The 24,628-nt window shown below is 43.4% G+C and overlaps 1 protein-coding gene across 1 annotated transcript in view; it reads left to right on the forward strand.

Moving 5' to 3' along the window:
• Positions 1 to 24,628, forward strand: part of GPC3 (glypican 3) — a 712,927-nt gene that overhangs the window by 23,106 nt on the left and 665,193 nt on the right. The gene's annotated exons all lie outside the window — the stretch shown is intronic.

The raw sequence follows: 24,628 nt of genomic DNA on the forward strand, positions 1-24,628 counted from the left end.
TATAGAGCAGATCGTTACGGACGTGGCAATACCTAATATGTATACTTTTATTTATTTAAGTTTTACACAATAATATCATTTTTGAAAACAAAAAAATTATGTTTTAGTGTCTCCATAGTCTGAGAGCCATAGCTTTTTCTATTTTTTGACCAATCGTCTTAGGTAGGGTCTAATTTTTTTGCGGGATGAGGTGACGGTTAGATTGGTACTATTTTTGGGGGCATATGCCTTTTTGATCACTTGGTGTTGCAATTTTTGTGATGTAAGGTGGCAAAAAATTTCTTTTTTGGCACTGTTTTTATTTGAATTTTTTTACGGTGTTCAGCTGAGGGGTTAGGTCATGTGATATTTTTATAGATCTGGTTGCTACGGACGCGGCAATACCTAATAATGTTAACTTTTTTAAATTTATTTTACTTTAACAGAATAATAGCATATTTAAAAAAAAAAAATTATGTTTTAGTGTCTCCACGTTCTAAGAGGTATAGTTTTTTTTATTTTTTAAGAGATTTTCTTATGTAGAGGCAAATTTTTTGCGGGATGAGGTCACGGTTTTATTGGTACCATTTTGTGGGACATACGCCTTTTTGATCGCTTGGTGTTACACTTTTTGTGATCTAAGGTGACAAAAATTGTTTTTTTTTTCACAGTTTTTATTTTATTTTTTATGGTGTTTATTGGACAGGGTGGATCATGTGATAAATTTATAGAGCAGGTCATTATGTACACGGTGATACCTAATATGTGTATATATTTTTTTTTATTTATTTCATTTTTTTATGACATACAGTTGCAAGAAAAAGTATGTGAACCCTTTGGAATGATATGGATTTCTGCACAAATTTATCATAAAATGTGATCTGATCTTCATCTAAGTCACAACAATAGACAATCACAGTCTGCTTAAACTAATAACACACAAAGAATTTAATGTTACCATGTTTTTATTGAACACACCATGTAAACATTCAAAGTGCAGGTGGAAAAAGTATGTGAACCCCTAGACTAATGACATCTCCAAGAGCTAATTGGAGTGAGGTGTCTGCAAACTGGAGTCCAATCAATGAGATGAGATTGGAGGTGTTGGTTACAGCTGCCCTGCCCTATAAAAAACACACACCGGTTCTGGGTTTGCTTTTCACAAGAAGCATTGCCTGATGTGAATGATGCCTCGCACAAAAGAGCTCTCAGAAGACCTATGATTAAGAATTGTTGACTTGCATAAAGCTGGAAAGGGTTATAAAAGTATCTCCAAAAGCCTTGCTGTTCATCAGTCCACGGTAAGACAAATTGTCTATAAATGGAGAAAGTTCAGCACTGCTGCTACTCTCCCTAGGAGTGGCCGTCCTGTAAAGATGACTGCAAGAGCACAGCACAGACTGCTCAATAAGGTGAAGAAGAATCCTAGTGTCAGCTAAAGACTTACAAAAGTCTCTGGCATATGCTAACATCCCTGTTAGCGAATCTACGATACGTAAAACACTAAACAAGAATGGATTTCATGGGAGGATACCACAGAGGAAGCCACTGCTGTCCAAAAAAAACATTGCTGTACATTTACAGTTTGCACAAGAGCACCTGGATGTTCCACAGCAGTACTGGCAAAATATTCTGTGGACAGATGAAACCAAAGTTGAGTTGTTTGGAAGAGACACACAATACTATGTGTGGAGAAAAAGAGGCACAGCACACACACATCAAAACCTCATCCTAACTGTGAATTATGGTGGTGGGGGCATCATGGTTTGGGGCTGCTTTGCTGCGTCAGGGCCTGGACGGATTGCTATCATCAAAGGAAAAATGAATTCCCAAGTTTATCAAGACATTTTGCAGGAGAACTTAAGGCCATCTGTCCACCAGCTGAAGCTCAACAGAAGATGGGTGTTGCAACAGGACGACGACCCAAAGCATAGAAGTAAATCAACAACAGAATGGCTTAAACAGAAGAAAATACGCCTTCTGGAGTGGCCCAGTCAGAGTTCTGACCTCAACCCTATTAAGATGCTGTGGCATGACCTCAAGAAAGCGATTCACACCAGACATCTCAAGCATATTGCTGAACTGAAACAGTTCTGTAAAGAGGAATGGTCAAGAATTACTCCTGACCGTTGTGCACGTCTGATCTGCAACTACAAGAAACGTTTGGTTGACGTTATTGCTGCCAAAGGAGGTTTAACCAGTTATTAAATCCAAGGGTTCACATACTTTTTCCACCTGCACTGTGAATGTTTACATGGTGTTTTCAATAAAAACATGGTAATATTTAATTCTTTGTGTGTTTTTAGTTTAAAGGGATTCTGTCATCAGAAATGACTCCTATAACCTAAACATATGGCGATGTCCCTAGTAATTCAGTGAATCCTAAAGTGACTTTATCAAATGATCCTGTGGCTCTATAATCATAAAAAAGACGTTTATATCACCTGTCAATCACTTCAAAATGTGTCCAAGGGGACGTCTCATGCTGAAAGGTGCCCAGCTGCAGCCATCTCGTTTATGTGCCCTGCGCCGCCTCCTCAAGTGAAATCGCCGCCCTCCCTTTTATTATATCCGCCTACTTTAGTTCGTGGCCGCCTCTGTAACCTCCGCTCGCTTCAGCCAGATCCCGCGCGTGCGCACTAGGTATAACCTGATGCGCCCGTGCGGACTACTGGCATCGGCCTCGTTTAGCGAAGTGCGCATGCGCCGGCCGGCGCACTTCGCTCGAACCTCCACAGACCACCCTATTACAGCCCATCCCAGCCGGTCTGTGGAGGTTCGAGCGAAGTGCGCCGGCCGGCGCATGCGCACTTCGCTAAACGAGGCAGCTGAAGCGAGCGGAGGTTACAGAGGCAGCCACGAACTGAAGTAGGCGGATATAATAAAAGGGAGGGCGGCGATTTCACTTGAGGAGGCGGCGCTGGGCACATAAACGAGATGGCTGCAGCTGGGCACCTTTCAGCATGAGACGTCCCCTTGGACACATTTTGAAGTGATTGACAGGTGATATAAACGTCTCTTTTTTATGATTATAGAGCCACAGGATCATTTGATAAAGCCACTTTAGGATTCACTGAATTACTAGGGACATCGCCATATGTTTAGGTTATAAGAGTAATTTCTGATGACAGAATCCCTTTAAGCAGACTGTGATTGTCTATTGTTGTGACCTAGATGAAGATCAGATCACATTTTATGACCAATTTGTGCAGAAATCCATATCATTCCAAAGGGTTCACATACTTTTTCTTGCAACTGTAAATGAACTAATATGAGAAGACAATTTTTATTTAATTTTTATTGAAATTTTTTAATTTTCTTTTTTTTCACTTTTTTATTTTTATTTATCAAGACTCATCTTGAAGATCCAGTGGGCCTGATCACTATACAGTGCATTGCAATAGTTATCTATTGCAATGCACTGTATAGTCAGTTCTATATTTACAGTAAGGCTGATCGGACCCTGCTTCCACAAAATACTGATTAAGGGGTTTGATATACCTGCTTCCACAAAATACTGATTAGGGGTTTGATATACTTGTTTCCACAAAATACTGATTGAGGGGTGCGATATACCTGCTTCTACAAAATACTGATTAAGGAGTTCTATATACCTGCTTCCAAAAAATACTGATTGAGGAGTTTGATATACTTGCTTCCACAAAATACTGATTTAGGGGTGTGATATACCTGCTTCTACAAAATTCTGATTAAGGGGTTCTATATACCTGCTTCCTCAAAATACTGATTGAGGGGTGCAATATACCAGTTTCCACCAAATACTCGTTGCCAAATACCCCTGGGTCCAGGACGTCTTGCGGCTGGACCTCCACCTTGTATATGCTTGATAGGCTGCTCCAGCAGCAACGTACCGTTATCGATTCCCTGTACGAACTCTGCAGAAGGACAGGTTCTAGGGAGCTTGGTTTCTTTTCACCGCGCCAGTGGCTGCTCATGCACGATGCATGCAGACTTCTGCGCTTCTGCGGCCATTTGATGAGATCACCAAACTGGTCAGTTGCAGCCAGGGCACCATCAATGACATCGTACCTTACGCCTTCTTCCTGGAGCGTGCATTGCGTTGTGTCATTGATCAAGCCATCGAGGATCAGGAGCTGGAAGATGAGGAATTCGCAATGCTGAATGAAATCCCAGGGGGGCTACTGCATCTGAGACAAGTCATCAGGAGTCTGAAGAGGAGTCAGAGGAGGATGGTGGCTGGGGGGAGGAGGAGGAGGAGCAAGAAGAGCTGCTTTGACGGGGACTTTAAACTTTTCGGGGATCCCTGGTGTTGTCCGTGGCTGGGGGGAGGAGACCGAGGATGACATTCTCCTGGGTGATGAGCAGGAGCTACACCGCTTCCAATTTAGTGCAAATGGGGGTCTTCATGCTCCAGTGTTTGAAGAGGGACCCCCGTATAAAAAGCATAAAGTGCAAGGACCAGTACTGAGTGGCAACGTACTTAGACCCCCGGTACAAATACAAAATGGTGGACATGTTACCAGCATCACAGAGGGCTGTCAGAATTTCCAGGCCTTGCTGTGAGAGATGCTGTATTCCGCTGTTGCGGGCGCTGGCAGAGGAATTTCCACCTATAGCAAAACAGTTGCGGGTACCAATCCTTCCACGCCTGCAAAAAGAGGGCGGTTTTAAGATGTGTTGGTCACTTCAGATATGAGATCATTCTTGCAGTCAACCCATCTACAGCTGCCCTCTGCATCCAGCCTCAGGGAATGCCTAGACCGACAGGTGTCCAAATACATCGGGTTAATGGCTGATGTGAACGCTCTGAGAAGCGAGGAACTCCTGGACTACTGGGTGTGCAGGCTTGACCTGTGGCCAGAGCTGGCACAATTTGCCATGGAACTCTTGGCTTGCCCCCCGTCGAGTGTCCTGTCCGGAAGGACGTTCAGGCAAGCAAGGGGGATCGATAAGCGCACTCGCCTAGCTCACGACAGTGTGGACTACCTCACATTTCTAAAAATGAATAAGGCATGGATCTCGGAGGAATTCAACACCTGTGACAACCACGTGTAATTAAATTTCCTAATGCCAGCCCAGGTGAATGCCTAATATTTGGGGCCTCTACTTCAGTAGCCTACAGTAAAATTTGTATCCAGTGACCGCCTAATGTACCTCCAGACACATAATCACTTGTTCTTTTCTGTCAGGTGAATGCATAATTTTTGGGGCCTGTACTCCACTGGCCTACAGTAAAATTGTTATTCAGTGAACGCCTAATGTACCTCCAGCCACATAATCACTTGTTCTTTTCTGTCCAGTGAATGCCTAATGTTTGGGTGTCAATACTCCACTGGCCTACAGTAAAATTGTTATTCAGTGAACGCCTAATATACCCCCAGCCACATAATTACTTGTTCTTTTCTGTCAGGTGAATGCCTAATTTTTGGGGCCCGTACTCCCGTGGCCTAAAATAATTTTTTTCTAGGCTCCAGCAGGGCACATTTTTGAGAGTTTCCCTTTAAGACGCATAAAAATGGCCCCTGATTAAAATATATATTTTTGTGGGAATTTTTGCCATTGATCCCCCTCTGGTATGTCACTGTCCATGTTGTGGGACTATTTGTGCACTTCTAGTAAGTATTTGGAGGCTGCAAATATCACCTGAAGGTTTTTTAGATTCGCCTGCCATTAAAGTGAATTGGGCCCGCCTCGAATATTTGATCGCGAACGCGCATTCGGAAAACGTCCATCACTATTGGCAAATGCCCCCAAATGTCCATACACAATAACACATTAAATAGAATGTAAAAATTTCAAACTGAAATAATCTGGAAATTGAAATTTAGTGGTTTTATGTTTCTCCCATTTAATATGTTAACACTTTAGACTTGAACGCAGCTACAGACCTTTACACATGTGGTCCACGGGTTCTTAAAGGTTGGACACCTCTGGCTTAGGGATTCATTGATCATCGCTTTGCTTCATTGGAAGGCTTATAAAGGATAACTTTTTCAATGTATTGTGAATTATTCTTCAAACATTCACTTTCCAGTCTTTGTAAGATTACTTTCCAGCATGAATTATTGAACTAAATTTAATGAGCTGCTCTTGCTGCCAATTACAGACTGAATTAACTAATTTCCCGAGATGAAGTTTGGTCCCAAGCTATGGGGCATGCTTCGAATTTTGAATGCTGTGATACCCATTGCTCTATCACTGAACAAGGAACACCTATTCTTATCTTTTAATCAAACTGTCCATAAATGATCCATGTCTGGATAAAATATTTAACCCTCCGCCCTCTTCCTTGGGTTAGTTCATCTTAAGTGTCCTTCCATATTTCCATGTTCATGCCCCTTAGTTCCTTGCCATTATGTCACATGCACATGTCAACTCCCAAAGGCAGGACATGCTGTGTGCAGTCTTGATTATTGTGTTCTGCACGTTTTTTGAACCATGAAGGTGTTGTCCAGTGTTTACATCTAGTGGCTGAAAATCTGTAGTCATCATCATAATTGTAGCCAAGTATAAGAAGATCAGCACCCACTTTTGATGCAAATAAATCTTCACTTTATTGCCTGTCAACAAAATACAGGCAGATGTAGCGCGTTTCGGCTTAACAGCCTTTTTCAAACAAGCATTACTAGCCAGACACGGAGCTTCATTACAAGAATGTAAGCATAATTCTTCAAAAATTGAACTGAAACACAAAGCAATGTTAGAAGTAGCTTATCTTATACAATCATTGGGGTTGGCCCATCTCAGACATTGATGGCTATCACTGGGATATACTATCAGTTTCTGATAGGTGCGGGTCCCACCTCTGGGTACAGGTGCCCCCAAAGTGAAGCACAGTGCTCTCTGTTTACTGCTCTGGCACTTGCGCTCGGCTATTTTCGTAAGTCCGTTAGCAGTGAGTGAGAGTGCACCATGCATACATGGCCACCTTTCCATTCAGCCCAAGCCAGCACTCGAGCTAATTAGCAGAGTGTTCTCCTTCACTTCGGGATCATCCTTCTAGAGATAGGAGCAGGTCCCAAAGGTGGGACCTGCACTTATCTGATATTGATGGCATATGTAGCAATACCTATTTAATATCAGAACATACTTTCTGAACATCGTTGTGACAGATCCATCTGTATAGACCTATATTGCTGGTTCGTCTGTTTGCCTTCATTTTGCTGGATTTCCTGCCCGTATGCCCCTGTTCGTGTGTTTCCCCCAAATACCGATGGAACTACTGAACGGACGGCCACCCAGGAGAAGAGTGTGCTGCTAGTTAACCCAAATGGCCTCATTGTTCACAAAGGACTATAAACTAACTTGAACTCCTGGTCTAATGCGTGCCATTTTGGGATGTTAAATGTCTGTGTATTGAAAAGGGTTGTGACATTGTATGTTTAAATGGTGATGTCTGTTCTGTTGTCCCCACGTGTGTATTGTGGTTTCCCTCTGTCTTGAGAGATAATGGGATTACTCCTCGGGTCTGCAGGGCAGAGAGGAGGAGACCATGATGCATTGTGGGGGATGTATTGTCTCTGTAGTGCTGCATGTCTGCCCTGTGTCAGTCTCCAGTCTGGTCCCCTAGGGGCGTGTCCACCAGATGGAGACCTGCATAAATACAGGTGGGTAGCCCTCAATAAAATTGATTCCTGTTTGACTTTCAAGACGGAGCTTGGTCTCGTTTGTGGAGGGATTTATTATTGGGACAGCGCTTTCGTATATTGCTAGCTGTGGAAGGAGTTCGACTGAATTGCTGATCGGGAGTTGCCACTTCGTATGCTCCATTCGGGAGTTTGACGATCGGCTGGATTACAAACTGCATTTCTGGAGAAAGGGGCTTATTCACTAAACGGCGGCTTCATCTACCTGGCGGTGAGTGTCGTAACAATCGTCTACCACCCAGGTACACTAGGCATGTGGTATTGTGACTTGTCCACAAAGGGTGACCTACCCTAGTACCACTGAAATTAGAGTTTGTGAGTAAAATCATCTATTCTCATTTCAGTGCTGCAGAATATGATACTATATAAATGTAAGTATTACAGCTTGTTTGTATCTCAGGTTAATTGAGCTTATGACTTAGTTCTAGACTAATGTAAAAACGGATACAATTTCATTGCATACCACTAAGAATATTCATCCAAGAGGTCAAACCGGAGGCCAAGAATCTTATCTGGACTACCCTGCTTTAGCAATGCTGCCACAAACTTGGCCATAAGGATGTTCTGCTGATGTAGGCATTAGCCCTAGGCAATTCCGGAGAGCGGCTGGTGCCTATTGGGCTTTGGTACCCAAGATGAACTAGACAACTATGTTCTACTCTTTTAGAGCACAGGGGAAGGGTTCTGTTTCTGTTGCCCAAAAGCCGATACACACATGGGACAGGCCGTCTGCGACATATTTCATAAAATTTCAATTGGATTGTGTTGTTCCATTGCTAGTAGTGTAATTGCTACATTTCCACCAATAACAGTATATTAAATGAAACACCCTGTGTAGGAGCATGTAAGCATTGAGTTATCAGAATACAATGAAATTATGTTCCATCACTCCACATGTCACCTTGTCATTTCATTTTTGTGATGAAAATTTTGAAACTAAAATGAGACTATCATTTGTACCTACATTGGTATAAAGTGTACGTACAGTTTGCGGTTTATGATGGCCAAATATAAAGATAAAACTAGCTTCCAGCCTGATGTAGGCAAGGTGGGGAGATAAAGCCTTGTTTTTTTGAAGAGTAAAAGGATTGTCAATGATTAGAAAAACATGGTTACTTTCTTCCAAAAAACAGCACCACAACTGTCTATTAGTTGTGTGTGGTAGCTTACTCCTATTAACTTCAGTGGACCTTAGATCCTACAATACCTGATGAGCAGGCACTATAGATAGTTGTGTTGCTGTTTTTGGAAGCATTGGGCCATGTTTTTTTTTTATTGTAGATGGAAACTTTATAACTTTTGAAAGGTTTGTAAATGTAAATTAAAAAAGTAATAATATTCGTTAATTTCTAACGATAATTTGTTTTCCCTTAGTCCTAACAGCAGCACAGATGGGGTTAACCACCCCCCATGGACTGGTAGGACCGGCGGAATTCTAATGAGCCCAAGTAATAATTAAACACTTAAACCTCCCCTATAAAGGAGGGAATCACCTCCAGCCCATTGTGTTATAGCAAGAAAAAACTAGTCTTACTAGGGTGGGAAATTTGTGTGCTGCTGTTAGGACTAAGGGAAAACAAATTATCGTTAGAAATTAACGATTCCCTTACGTCCTACCAGCAGCACAGATGGGGAGATAGCAAGAAGAACCCCTAGAGAGGGCCATCATGCCTGGCAGAACTAAGAATAGTCTGCCCAAAGGCCGAGTACTCAGCTAATCTGGCATCTAGTCTATAATGGGAGATGAATGTTGATTCAGAGCTCCAGGAGGCAGATTTACAAATCATGTCGAGCGGAAGAAGACTCCTCTCAGCAAAAGAAGTGGCTACAGCCCTCGTAGAATGGGCTTTTACAAACCCCGGAGGGTCTAGAGATTGGGAAACAAAAGGATTCCCCATTAGCCTCCTTAATCCATCGACTGATGGATGGTTTAGACGTCTTATGGCCTTTAAACTTACCGGCAAACAGGATTAGAAGATTTTCATCTTTCCTGAACTCCTTGATCTATCCACATAGATCCGGAGGCATCTCAAGACATCCAAGGGATGTATAGCAGGTTCCTCGGAGGAGGTAGAAGGTCTAGAAATAACCAGGAGGGATATCACCTGGTTGATATTCTGGAAAGAAGGAACCTTAGGCCTAAAGTATGGGAGAAATCTTAAAAGGACCCGGTCTTGCAAAAAAATGGTATAGGGCTCGTGCGCTGATAGAGCTTGAAGCTCAGAGACCCTCTTGGCCGAAGTCACAGCAAGAAGAAAAAACAAGTTTTCATGTGACAAACTTGAAATCTACCTCCTCCAAAGGCTCAAAGGGGGGAAATGCTAACCCCCTGAGAACTACTGATAAATCCCATTGAGGGATGGGTTTCAGTACTGTAGGCTTTAATCTTTCAGCTCCGTTAAGGAACCGGAGCGGGTCCTGCGAAAAAGACTTGTTGAAACAAGCTGAAATGGCTGAAACTTGACCCCTCAAGGTAGCTGGAGCAAGGCCTTTGTCACGGCCATCTTGCAGAAACTGAAGGATGATGGGGAGGGGCGGATCTGCAGACGCCACCTCCTTTGAGGAACACCAAGAAGAGAATATCCTCATAATCTGTGAGTAGGCTCTCTTAGTAGAGTCTGCTCTTGAATGAGACTGCGTTCTCAGGACCAACTCTGAAAGCCCTTCTATTCTGGGAAAGGACTGATCAACCTCCAGGCTGTCAGGTTGAACCTGTGCAGATCTTGGCAGAGGTGAGTGTCCCATGACACCAGGGTCTGCCGGTGGGGGGGAGCCTCCCATTATGTCCCCGACTCATCTGAATGAGCTGGGTAAACCAGGATCTCTTGGGCCAAAACGGTATGATGGCTATTACCAAGGCCTGATCCTGACTGAATTTTCATCAATACCCGTCGGTATCATGGAAAAGGGAAGGAAGTTGTAAGCCAGCCTGAACCTCCAGGATATTGACAGAACATCTATCGCCAGAGGGGGTTGTCCTCCTTGTAAAGGAGCAGATACCTCTCCACCCTTGGCGTTGAAACCTTGTTGCCATAAGATCCACCCTGGCATTCCCACACTTGAGGACTATCTGCTTGATATCTCCGGATGTAAAGACCACTCCACTGTTGGAAGACCGCGGCTCAACCCATCCCTATCATATTGAGGAGCCTCGAATGTGGATCGCAAATAAGTGTGAAAGGTTCAATTCTGCCCAATCCAGAATCACCCCCGATCTCTGATAAGAGGGTAAGTGATCTTGTGCCTCCAGCTTGTTGATGTAAAGTACCGCAGTCCATATTGTCTGACTGGACTTTCACCACTTTGCCCCGGATCTGAGGGGCGAAGTGAAGGAGGGCTAGCCGGATAGCTTGAATCTCACGGAGATTGGATGAGAGGAGCCGCTCCTGAGGAGACCAGGATCTGTGCACTGGAGAATCGTCTAGATGAGCACCCCAGCCTACTTGGGACGCATCTGTTGTCAATATGACCCAGGTTGGCTGTGTCATAGACTTCCCGTCCAAAAGATGGCTCCACCATCTGAGGGAATGCCGAGTTTGCCAAGACAGGGAGCACAGGGAGTTCAGCCCGGCGGGGCTGCCATTCCATTTGGAGAGAACTTCTGACTGCAACAGCCAGAGGTGCCATAAAGCCCAAGGGACTGCTTATGCAGACGCTGACATGAGCCCCAACATCTTCATGAGAGTCCAAATTGGAACTCGCCAAGGCACGGATAGGAATTCTGCCATGTTCTGTATTCGGGGTCTTCTTTCTGGAGTCAACCGGAGAGATCTCCCAACGGAGTCGATTATGAAGCCTAAATATCTTACTGAAGTCGACAGGCCTCTCTTTCGACTTCTGCCAGTTGATGATCCACCTTAGGCGGAACAGAAAGGAAATCGCTACATGAAGATGGTGGGGTCAGGACCACAAAGGAAGAGGCTTTTAAAAGCCAAGTGTCCAGATAAGGAATGATGGTCAGTCCTTGAGTGCTAGCCACCACCACAGAAACTACCACCTTGGTGAAAGTGTGAGGGGCAGAAGAAATGCCGAAGGGGAAAGCAACGAACTGAAGGTGTCTGGTGACACCTGACACCTGGACCGCGATCCTGAGATATTTCCTGGAAGCAGGATGAATCGGGATGTGCAAATATGCATCCTGAGGTCCAGGGTTGCCGTCGACCTCTCTCCAGGGATTGAGAACGGTGATACCACTGACCTGATGGTTTCCATACGGAACTTACTTTCCTTATGTATCGATTGAAGAATCTCAAATCGATAATCATCCGGAGATCCCCTGATGCCTTGGGAACCAGAAACACTGGTGAGTAAATCCCTAAGCCCCGTTCCCCTGCCAGAACCTCCTCCAGAGCCCCCTTGTGGATGTAATCCTGAATGTAAGCCTCCAGAACCGACTGGCTTGCGGCCTGTGGAAGTTTGGTTCTGATGAACCTGTCCGGAGACAGAGGAAGAAGATTGATTGAGTACCCCTCTGAGATGACATTCAGGACCCAGGGATCCGAAATCTCTCGGATCCAGATGTCCTTGAAGTGGGGAGAGTTGACCTCCGATGGGGAAGATGAGGCAGGGGAGTGGGGAAGTCTTCTGGCAGGATTGCAGGAGTCACGGGAGTCATCCAAGAGCCTTGAGGAGGCCCGTAGTCAGGAGGTGGATTTTTTATCCTTGGGCTCCTTCACGAGAGCGCCTCGAACCTCTTCGCTGCGCTCCCCAGTCCCTCCGGGCACTTGACTGCTGGTCAGACCTACCACCACGGTTTTGTCTGGCCCCGCCCCGAAAGGACTGTGGGGGAAGACTACTTCCCCTTTTAATCTGACAGGTCATTCCATAATCTTATCCAACTCTGAGTCGAACAAACGGTTGGGCTCAAAGGGAAGGCTACATGGAATTGTCAGCCTTAAGCCACAAAGGCCTGCGGGCCGCTGACACCAGGGTTATGGTTTTGGCCGCCAACTTCAGCTGTTGTTGCGCTGTATCAGACAGTAAATTCATCGCCAGTTTGACAGTCTAGAAAGCTGTCAGAATGTCGTCCCAAGACACCTTCTGATCCACATCCATCTGGATCTGGTTTAATTGAGACCGGAGGAAGGTAGAAACTTCTGTAAGCTAGCGATGGCCGTAGACGCGAAGCTGCAGCTGCCGTATAACCTCTCCTGAGTGTGCACTCTGCTCTCCCTGTCAAAGGGGATCCTGCAGACTCGACCCATCGTCCGCAGGAACCAGAGTGCGCTTGGACAGTTTGGCAATCGCCATGTCCACCTTGGGAAAGGAACCCCACGATTCCACCAAGGGTATAGCCATCGGAAAATGGGTTCTGAATCTTTAGTTAGAATCGACCCCTTTCGGGTGGTTTCTTCCACACTGTGCGCATGACAGAGAGGAGGGTTCTCATCCGCTTTAAAGACACAAAGTGCCCGACTAGCGGGATCAGAGGGCTCCCCCAGGTCAACATCATGGTCCCCCAACCTGATGGACTTAAGTTACTTTTGCGTCTATATCAGGAGGAAAGGAAGCATGAAGTAAGCTCCTCCTCATCCGAGGAGGAGGAACTCAAGGAGACTACGGACTGTCTCTCTACTGGAGCCGAAGACTCCATAGGAGTCTGAGTAGGAAGCCTCTCATCCAGCAGGCTTATAACCCCTTTGATGGATCCATCAACATAGGTCTTTACCCACTGATACATATCCTGCATCGTAGGTTCGGTGGAAGGTTGAACCCTCGGATGGCAGCCGTCACACCTGGAGTAGGGACAGCTATCCTCCAAAAGCGCGCTACAATCATAGCACGAAAAATGTTTCCGCTTGGAAACCGCCTTTCTGCCATTCGAATCCCGTGGAGGCTTTTTTTTTCCTTAAAGTCAACGGAACAAGAGATTCCCAACCAGTCTCCCAAGCTGGTTCCTACCAAGCCCCAAGCTGCTTATCTTCTGCGATCTGACGAGTGCAGGTAAATTCAGCTTAGAATAACCGTTGACCGACCTCACTGCGGGAAAAAAGAAAAAAAGGATAAGTAAAACATTTGTAAACAACCAATAAATGTTTCAGGAGAAAGGTAAAAGAAAAGGCAGACTGGCGGATAGCTGAAAATGAGGACCAGAAATAAGGCACCAACAAGTGGAGGAACACCAGCTTATGAGACTCTGGGAGCTAGCTTAAAAAGCATGTGCAGCCAGAGAACGACCTGGTTCACAATGTTTCCTTAAATAGGGGAGGGAGTGGGTGGTGACGTGATGACGTAGACACGTACGTCGCGCTCTCCACCGCTCCCCAGGGCTCGGCTACTTCGCTATCCTGATCCTCCTGTCGTCTCTGCGGTGATTCCTGCCCCTATGCTCCTTATGGTCGCGGGGAATGTGCTCCTGTTCTAACCATTGACTCCTAACCTCCTGCCTTCTTCCTGGTCCCTCCTGTTCTCCTCCCCTGTGTTGCCGGGACTAGTTCTAGTTCTCCTGTGCTCCGCTTGGGCTGACGGGCGGCTGGACGGCTGTCGGATTATATTGGCGAGCTTATACTTGCGAGCCCCCTGCCCTGACCTGATTCGCCTGCTCACCGCTCTTATCTGCCGCGTGGGTGGCGAGCGCCCTGATTCCTCGGCTCACCTGGGAGCCTGGTCCTACCTCTTCCACATACATCACCCCCTCCCCATGTCTCCAGTTCTTGTCGTTCTTCCTTCCCTCTCTCTGTGTGCCGAAGTGACTAACCTTGCCGTGATTGTGAGTGCTGCCGACCCCCCTCCGCATGTGCGACCTTCTCCTCGTGTCTCCAGGCCTTTCCGACCACCTCCTCTCCTCCCCTGTGCCGCGGTGGCCAACTGTGCTGTGACCGCTTCGACTGACAAGCTGCTGGACGGGCTGTTGGATTCCATCGGGGGACTCTGCTTCCCTTCTGCTTTGTGGATCGGCGGCTTCGCTGTCGTCCTGGTCGGCGACACTGCTCTTCAGTGGACGGACGGTATACTAAAGCTGGTGAGATTGTTCCTTTTTTTTTTTCCTCTGGCTTATTGTGTCTCCATATGCCCTCTACCTTCAATACTAACTACTGATTAAAACTGCTTCAGCATTTTACGACATTTTCAATCTATATGCTGTAAAGCCTACTGTTAGTACCCTCACTGTTGAAAGAGAAAAGTGAGGTGGCCAAAGAGCAAAAGAGGGGAGGGGGAAAGAAAAAAGAAAAAGAGAAAAAGTGGAATTATAAATACAAATATAGAAAGGAATAAGCATAAAAGCTATAAAAGCACAAAGCGAAAGAAAGGAGGAAGAGGAAAAAACAAAGGAAAAGAGGAGGAGGGGGAAGAAAGGAAGAAAGGAAAGAGGGGGAGGATTATAAGTGAATATAAAGTGAGGGAGAAAAAAAAAAAAAAAAAAGAAAAGAAGGGGGAGAGAGAAGAAAAAAAAAAAGAGAAGGAAAATAAAAAAAGGGGGGAGAGAGGGGAAAGAGAAGAGAGAAGAAAAAAGAGAGAGAAAGAAAAAAAAAGAGAAGGAAGGAAGAAGGAAAAAATAAAAAAAGATAAAAAAGGGGGGAAAGGAGAAAAGATAAAGAAGAAAAAAAAAAGAAAAAAACAAAACAAAAACAAAACAGGAGGCATGGCTCCAAAAGCCAATAGGCGCTCGGCCGACCTCTCTAGTCAGAAACAGGGCACCAAAACCTTGAAACAACAAAAATAGATCAGTTCCTGAGGTCTCCAGGGTTAACACGAGGGGCGGACAAAAGGACCTTGCTCTAGAAAAAATGTGACCCGGAGGTGACCGAGATAGAATTACAAAAAGCCTCTAGACAACCTGAAGAAGAAGAGGTTATAATGGGAGAAGTTATGCCCAATGACAATTCCTCCCCGCTAGAAGAAATACTCCTAGCAGTTAAACAAAACGGGGACTTAATACAGGCTGTTACAACCCAACTTGGATTTATCCAGGTTTGATGTGGGTCTGATAAGAGATGATTTGTCGAAAATCCGAGACAGAGTTAATAATCTAGAGAGCTCTACGGCCTTGATACAGAATGAATCCAAAAAACAAACTCTGAAGTCTCCACATTGGAAACTAGAGTGTAATCTTCTGAAGAAAAAGGTGGCGACCTTGAGGATAGGTCGCGAAGATACAACGTGAGAATAATAGGGATCCCAGAGGGTGCTGAAGAGAAGAATCCTACTCAATTTATACAGAAGTTAATTTTGAGATTTCGGAAAAGACTCCATCTCCCCACTGTTTATGATAGAAAGAGCCCATCGGGTCCCAGGGGGTAAACCGATCCCAGGGAGACAACCTCGGACATTTCTTGTTAAGTTATTGGCTACAGGGGATAAAGATATGCTATTGAGAAGGGCGAGGGAATGCTCACACGGTTATATATAATGATAATAGACTGGCTTTTTTTCCGGATTTTCAAAAGTCATACAAGAACGGAGACGCACATTTATGACGCTAAAAAAGAAGCTAAGAGAAAGGGACATTAAATATTCTCTCATGTTCCCAGCAAAATTGCGGATTATTTTTAAAGATAAAATCCTATTTTTTGATACTCCAGATAAAGCCGCGGACCTGGCTCGAACTAAATGATCTGTGACTTATAGTTTCAGGATTGGTGGAACAAATAACTGTTATGGGGGTCTATATCCCCAATTGTCCCTTTCTCTCTTTTTCTGTTTCTTAATAGGGAGGGCTGAGTGTGGGGAGTGTGGGAGGGATGGTCACAGGAGAGAAATCTACTACAATACGTGGGTGGATTACCTATAACGGGGGGGGGGGGTGGGGGTGGGAGATGGGCTGTGGTGCGTCAAAAATTATTGCTTTTTTTTTTTTCCTATCTAACTGCTTTTGATAATGACGACTAGAATTCTTGGCCTGGAATATACGCGATTGGGGTGATAGAGGAAAAAGACAAGCAATCTTGACTTGACACAGGTCCACTTACCAGCAATAATATGTTTGTTAGAAACTCATCTTACTGAAAGAGACCTCTAGGGTGGTCGGCAGGGGATGGGCCGCGCACTACGTATCATTCTACCTTCTCCAGCCACTCTAGAGGTGTTACTGTCCTGATACATAGACAGATTGACTTCGTCTGTGAGTGCATTCTCTGTCGACCAACAGGGGGAGATTTATTTTTTATATTGTAGATTAAGGGGGAAGACCATGTATTTTGGCTTTTGTCTATATTCCACCGCCATATTCCTTTTGGTTCTTAATTCTTTGTTATTATTTATGGATAAATGGCCCAGAGGTGTCCAACATTGATTATTGGCGATTTCAATTGCGTCATTGATCACTGCGTGATAGGGTCTCTACAGTGTCAGGAGAGATAGCTCCATTCAGGGGTCTCCCCTGGCACGGTTTTGTTCTGAGGGCGGGTTTTGAAGATGTGTGGGACATCTAGGACAGGGGAAAAGGGCCTTTTCATGCTTTAGTAAAGCAGGTAAATCTATGTCTAGAATAGATCATGCATTGATTAGTAGTAAATACGTGAAACTCGTAAAACGAATGAAATATGAAAACAAGGTCAATTTCGGACCATTCACCGTTAGTCCTCGAACTCTGTTAAACCCAGGAAAGACACATACAAAAACCCCCTTTTAGATTAAACCCTTACTGGTTAACAGTAATAAAGACACATGAAACAAGTCAGAATGAAAATGGTCGATATGGGATAACAACTATGGCTCAGCAAAAATCCAAGTGGTATGGATACCTTTAGGCATATATGAGGGGAATGTTGGTCAGTAATATTGCGAACCTTAGAAAGGAGTACGGGAAAAAACAGAAAAATCTGGAAGAACTTGCATCAATGGCAACACAATCCTTTTATATGAATAAGACAGAGGAGAATAGAGAAAGTATGCAAATGGCCACACAAGTATACTCTAACTTTTTATTGGACAAGGCCCAACAGGGCCTCTTCTTCAAAGGGCAAAAATATTTTACGGAGTCAGGGCGACCTGGTAAACTTTTGGCCAGAGTGATCTCAAGTCAACAATCCAAAAAATATATAGATAATGTTAGACTGATTAATGGTAAAATGGTTAGCGGGCGGGGTCCTGTAGAGAAGGCCTTTGTGGACTATTTTTTGGATTTGTATAAAGCTGATTTGAAGATCACAGATGATAAGATGGATGCTTATCTCGATGACATTTCTTTTCCAACTATTACTGAGGCGCAAAAGAAAGCACTGGAATTGGATGTCTCAATACAGGAACGTGAGGAGCGATTAAATTATGTTCGTGCCAATTCCACCCCTGGCTCAGATGGACTCCCATATGAATTCTACAGTAAATAAGGGGACTTTATTTCCCCAGACTGCTGGAGGTCCTTTCTGAATCAGTGGAGGACGGAAGTTACCAGATCAATGTTGGAAAGCCGTAATAACATTAATTCCAAAAAAAGGCAAAGATCCCGTAGATCTAGAATCATATAGACCAATCTCACTGCTCAATGCAGATGTAAAGCTCTTTGCGAGGATTTTTGCCACAAGGCTTTCTGGGGTTATCTCCGCCATTGTCCATCCGGATCAGAATGGCTTTATTCAAAACAAGGGCACACACCACAATCTTCATCGGCTCTTTGCTAATATTCAGGCCCCTGGGGGGACCGCTCGCTCCATCCTGTCACTAGATGCCTCTAAGGCCTTTGACAGGGGTGGAGTGGTCCTTCCTCTGGAAGGTTCTGGCAAGATGGGCTTTGGGGAAAGATTCATAGGCATTCTTAGTTACTGTACAGATTCCCCAAGGCAAAATTGAGTTTCAATGGGATCCTGACAACTAGCTTTGATTTAAATAGAGGGACCCGTCAGGGCTGGCCCATTATCCCCATTGTTATTTGACATTTATATTGAACCTCTTGCGCTGGCCATTAGACAGGATGGATCAAGTTAAGGGATTTGGTACGCTAGGGGTGCAGGACCGTATTTCCTTATACGCGGATGATGTTCTTTTTTTTTATAGACCATACGGAAACAACTCTCCCCAGAATTATTCAAATGGTTAAGTCATTTGGTGAGGTGTCCGGTTTTCTTATAAACTGGTCTAAGACCAGTTTGATGCCAATAGACCCTCTGCCACAGAAAGAGGTTCTTGTGACGCAGTTGGATATCGTTGATTCTTTTCAGTATTTGGGTTTGATTATTTCACCCAGGGTTCACAATTTTTACAACTTAATCTGATCCCCATGGTGACAAGGATTAGAGCCAAAATAGGGATCTGGTTGAGACTTCCCTGTCTAGAGCTGACCGAGTTTCATTGGTCAAAATGGTGATTCAACCACAACTTCTTTATGTGCTTAGGAATACACCTATATGGATACAAGACAAATACTTTAAACTTATGGAAAGAATAATTAATGATTAATATGGGAAGAAAACGAGTGCGAATAAAGTTATAACATTTGTATAAATCACTGAGTGCGGGGGGTTTGAATCTCCCTTACTTTAAAGGTATTTTATTGCTACTCAGTTATTGATGTGCTATGAAATAGAAAAAAGTGCACTTCTAGGGAAAATAGTGGGTAGGCCACGCTCATAGAAATATATTCACTCTTCTGAATCTGGCTATTGAGAGCTATGAGCAGGGCTATAGAGAGACTATAAAACTACTCCTGAAAGTGTGGGCTACTACTAGGACATGGTTGAAGGTAAAGGGCTCACTTACATTCACGCCTCTTTGGCATAATCTGCACCTACAAAGGTTAGATGATATTGCAGCTGACACATTCTGGCAAAAAAATAAAATCTTGTATATTTCACAGGTAGTAAAGGATAGAGAGATTAAGTCATTTATAGAGATATCACATAATATAGAAAATGTTTCATGGTTTAGATATTTTCAACTGCGTTCAGCATTATCCAGTTTGGACGATAAATCGGTGTTGGATATAGATAGTTCATCTTTTTTGAACGATTGGGTAGGGGGGACACTGCCTAGATTGAAGATTTCAAATATATATAAGTTATTACTTAAGGCACGATTTAGTGATACACAATCACCAGGACAAAGAGCGTGGGAGATGGATTGTCCGAACATACAAGTAGAAGGGTGGGAGAATATTTTTGGGAATTTAGGGTCACTATCCCAGAACTTTACCCATGTTCTAGTACATTTTAATATTGGTCATAGATTTATAGGTTACCCCTCTATGGATGAATAAATGTGGGCTAAGAGACACCTCTAATTGCCCTAAATTTGATACTTCAGGTAGCGGATTATCTTCATTGATGCTGGACCTGCCCAGAACTTTATAAAATACTGGAATAGTATTAACAACTTTATTCCGCTATAAATTAAAAATACGAATTCCTCTCGAACCACAAGTGTTGTGCTTAATGATTTCTCCAAAATAAAATAACCATAAGTATCAAAAGATTTTCCTAGGTAGAATACTGATGTTGGGCTAGAGTTTTGGTCAGTCGGACTTGGTTTTGCTCGATTATTCCCAGAGATGAATACATGGATAACCTAATTAACAAGGTAAAAAAATTATGAGAAAATTATGTACAAACAGAGGGAAGCTGAGGAGAAGTGGACTAAGATATGGGGCGGTTGGAGGATTTGATCAGTTTGCATAATTGTTTCCTTTTTTTTTTTTTTTTTTTTTGTTTTGACGCACCACAGGTATGGGGAGGGGGGTGGGGGGAGAAGGGGAAAGGAAAATGAAAAAAACTCTTTTTGTACTGTAATTTGTTTTTATATCTTAAGTAATAAAGATAATTAAAAAAATAAATAAATAGGGGAGGGAGTGGGCTCAGAGCCGAGTCCCCGCCCCCAGAGGAGAAAACACATAACAGTAAATAAAAAGGTTTCCCCCCAGGAAGGAATACAATAAAACCTCCAACTGGAGGGAAAATCGCGGATTATATATAAAAAAATCGCAATAATGACGCGAAATCGCGTCGCAAGAAAAAAATTTCGGAAGTGACGTCAGATTCGGAAGATGGCGGCGCCCAGCGGCAGCAATGGAAAAGGACCGAGGACGCCGAAAAACGCACCGCAGCGAAGCAGCGCCGGCAGCAGGTAAGCTGCCGGACAAGCCATAGTAGTAAAAGCAGAGGCAAAGCCCGCAGATAACATGAAAAAAAGATTCCCCCCTAAGAGAGGGGGGAATCACTGCCCAGGCCACCTGTCCGGAGACAGAAAAAAACACAATGGGCTGGAGGTTGATTCCCTCCTTTATAGGGGAGGTTTAAGTGTTTAATTATTACTTGGGCTCAATTAAAATTCCGCCGGTCCTACCAGTCCATGGGGGTGGTTAACCTCATCTGTGCAGCTTGTAGGACGTAAGGGGAAACAGTAGTTCTGAAAACTGCACTGATGTCCCATTTTCAGTCCCCCTCTTTTGGTCTTCTGCCATTACGAGCAGGAAATTTCTAACCCCCCTCCTCCGGGTGTCAGTGATGTGATGGCGGGGGCTGTATGTCTGGCCTGTTCATTAGCTAGAAAGAAAGCCTCCTTCTCTGTATTTGCATCAGCCATGAAGAAGCGGGCTGGCTTAACTGAAGAGCCCCTTTACACACTGCCTGATGTTCTGGCAGATAGAGACTTGTTAGTGATGATCTGCTGGCGTAAAGGTGACTCCGATTACCAAATGAAGGAGCAAAATGCTCTTTCATTGGGTAATATGATTGTTTGTGCAGGCACCTAAATCACCATTTGCCGACAGCCTCTGCTGCCGGAAAATAATGATTCTGTATGGGGATGAGCAATGGCATTAGTGATCGCAGTTTCCCATACTGTGGAGGAGAATGTTTCCTTCCCTACAGTAGCTTGCTACATTGGGCCAAGTAAAGGGGCCTTTATGAACTTAGCCAGACAGCTATCATGCTGATAGGGTTCATCATTCTGATTAAAATGATGCCTTAATTTTGTCTGTATGATAAACAGCTACAGAGAAATCTGAGTTTTTATTCATATATAAAATTAGAATATTGAGCACCATGGAGAAAAGGGCTGAATCCTTTGAACATTGCGTTGTAACACCCCTGTGATCTGCACACCCCCCCCCCCTCCCCTTCATTCACTGGCCCAGACATGCTAAGGGCAGAGCTGTGTCTTAGTATGTTCATCATATACTCTATGTACTATAGCTTCACCACACTGAGATAATCTCAGAAAGCTAATATACATATTATTGCTTTATTCACATTTATGTGATGGTAAAGCCACCAGTAATATGTGTTATAAGCATAGAAAAACACACATCTTTGTGTGGTAATGTTATAGCTTGGTAGTTGAAGGCTTTGGAGGCAATTTTTGTTTATGATTACATTTTACAGATTTTTGGCTGAAGATCATATTTTCAATTGCCCTTTTGTTAAAAATATTGAGCCATTCTATCACAAAGGATTAACTGTTTTTCTAACTGTGTGACTGCTACTTTCACTTTGTGCCGGTCATCTAGTAACCCTCATCTCTAAACTACGTGGAATTTCAGGTTCGCTGGGTTCGGCTGAACTTCTTCTTTCTGCAGGTGAGGATACTGGCTGCGCGATCAAGTGGATGAGGTGAGTTTTGTTTATTATTTTTAACCCCTCAATGGCCATTTTGTTTAGCATTCTGTCTTAAGAATGCAATTTTTTTCCGTTTTATAATCATGTTATAATGGAAAACAATAAAATCACCGAACCCGAACTTCAGTGAAAAAGTCTGGGTTCGGGTCCGGGTTCGCTCAACCCTAGAGATAACAGCCATTTTTTTCATCCTGGACAAACCCTTTAACCTCTTGCGGACACATGACGTACCGGTACGGCATGATGTCCTGGTACTTAAGGACACATGACCTACCGGTACGTCATGTGTATTTCCGGCGGGCGGTGATCGGAACAAGGTGCCTGCTCAAATCATTGAGCAGGCACCTTGGGTCAATGCGCGGGGGGCCCCATTACCCCCCGTGTCGGCGAACGCCACAAACCGCAGGTCAATTCAAACCTGCGGTTTGTGGCCTTTACAGGTGGCGGTGCCATCGGGTCCCCATGGTGCTGTAGGGGGATCCGATGGCAATAGAAGCTGAATGAGTAATACACACTGTATTACTCATACAGCCAATGCATTTCCAATACAGAAGTATTGGAATGCATTGTAAAGGGGATTAGACCCCCAAAAGTTGAAAGTCCCAAGTGGGACAAAAAATAAAGAAAAAAAAGTTGAAAAAAAAAAGTTTTCCCCCCCAAAATTAAAAGTTTCAAGTAAAAATAAACAAAAACGTCATTTTCCCCAAATAAAGTTAAAAAAATTAGTAAAAGATAGGGGAAATAAAATAAGTCGACATATTAGGTATCGCCGTGTCCGTATCGACCGGCTCTATAAACATATCACATGAACTAATCCCTCAGATGAACACCGTAAAAAATAAAAACTGTGCTAAATAAACAATTTTTTTGTCACCTTACATCACAAAAATTACAACAGCAAGCGATCAAAAAGGCGTATGCCCACCAAAATAGTACCAATCTAACCGTCACCTCCTCCCGCAAAAAACAATTGCCCAAAAAATAAAAAAAATATGGCTCAGAATATGGAGACACTAAAACATCATTTTTTTCCCCAAAAATGATATTGTGTAAAACTTACATAAATAAAAAAAAATGTATACATATTAGGTATCGCCGAGTCCGTAATAACTTGCTCTATAAAAATATCACATGACCTAACCCCTCAGGTGAATACCGTAAAAAAATAAAAAATAAAAACGGTGTAAAAAAAGCCATTTTTTGTCACCTTACACCACAAAAAGTGTAATAGCAAGCGATCAAAAAGTCACACGCACCCCAAAATAGTGCCAATTAAACCATCATCTCATTCCACCAAAAATATTACCCTACCCAAGATAATCACCAAAAACTGAGAAAAACTATGTCTCTCAGACTATGGAAACACTAAAACATGAATTTTTTGTTTCAAAAATGAAATCAATGGTAAAAACTTACTAAATAAAATAAAGTATACATATTAGGTATCGCCGCGTCCATAATAACTTGCTCTATAAAAATATCACATGACCTAACCCCTCAGGTGAATACCATTTAAAAAAAAAAAAAAAACGGTGTAAAAAAAGCAATTTTTTTGTCACCTTACATCACAAAAAGTGTAATAGCAAGCGATCAAAAAGTCACACGCACCACAAAATAGTGCCAATCAAACCATCATCTAATCCCGCAAAAATCATACCCTACCCAAGATAATCGCCCAAAAACTGAAAAAACTATGGCTCTCAGACTATGGAAACACTAAAACTAAAACATCATTGTGTAAAACTTACATAAATAAAAAAAAAACTATACATATTAGGTATCGCCAAGTCCGTGACAACCTGCTCTAATAAAATACCACATGATCTAACCTGTCAGATGAATGTTGTAAATAACAAAAAATAAAAACTGTGCAAAACAGCTATTTCTTGTTACTTGCCTCACAAAAAGTGTAATAAGAGCAACCAAAATCATATGTACCCTAAAATAGTACCAACAAAACTGCCACCCCTATCCCGTAATTTCTAAAATGGGGTCACTATTTGGGAGTTTCTACTCTAGGGGTGCATCAGGGGGGCTTCACATGGGACATGGTGTCAAAAAAAACAGTCCAGCAAAATCTGCCTTCCAAAAACCGTATGGCATTCCTTTCCTTCTGCACTCTGCCGTGTGCCCGTACAGCGGTTTAATGACCACAAATGGGGTGTTTCTGTAAACTACAGAATCAGAGCCAATAAATAATGAGTTTTGTTTGGCTGTTAAACCTTGCTTTGTAACTGGAAAAAAATGATAAAATGGAAAATCTGCCAAAAAGTGAAATTTGAAATTGTATCTCTATTTTCCATTAATTCTTGTGGAACACCTAAAGGGTTAACAAAGTTTTGTAAAATCAGGTTTGAATACCTTGAGGGGTTGTAGTTCAAAAATGGGGTCACTTTTTTGGAGTTTATACTCTAGGGGTGCATCAAGGGGACTTCAAATGGGACATGGTGTCAAAAAACCAGTCCAGCAAAATCTGCCTTCCAAAAACCGTATGGCATTCCTTTCCTTCTGCACACTGCCGTGTTCCCGTACAGC

Source organism: Bufo bufo, chromosome 8 (assembly GCF_905171765.1).
Source record: "Bufo bufo chromosome 8, aBufBuf1.1, whole genome shotgun sequence".
Taxonomy (NCBI): Eukaryota; Metazoa; Chordata; class Amphibia; order Anura; family Bufonidae; genus Bufo; species Bufo bufo.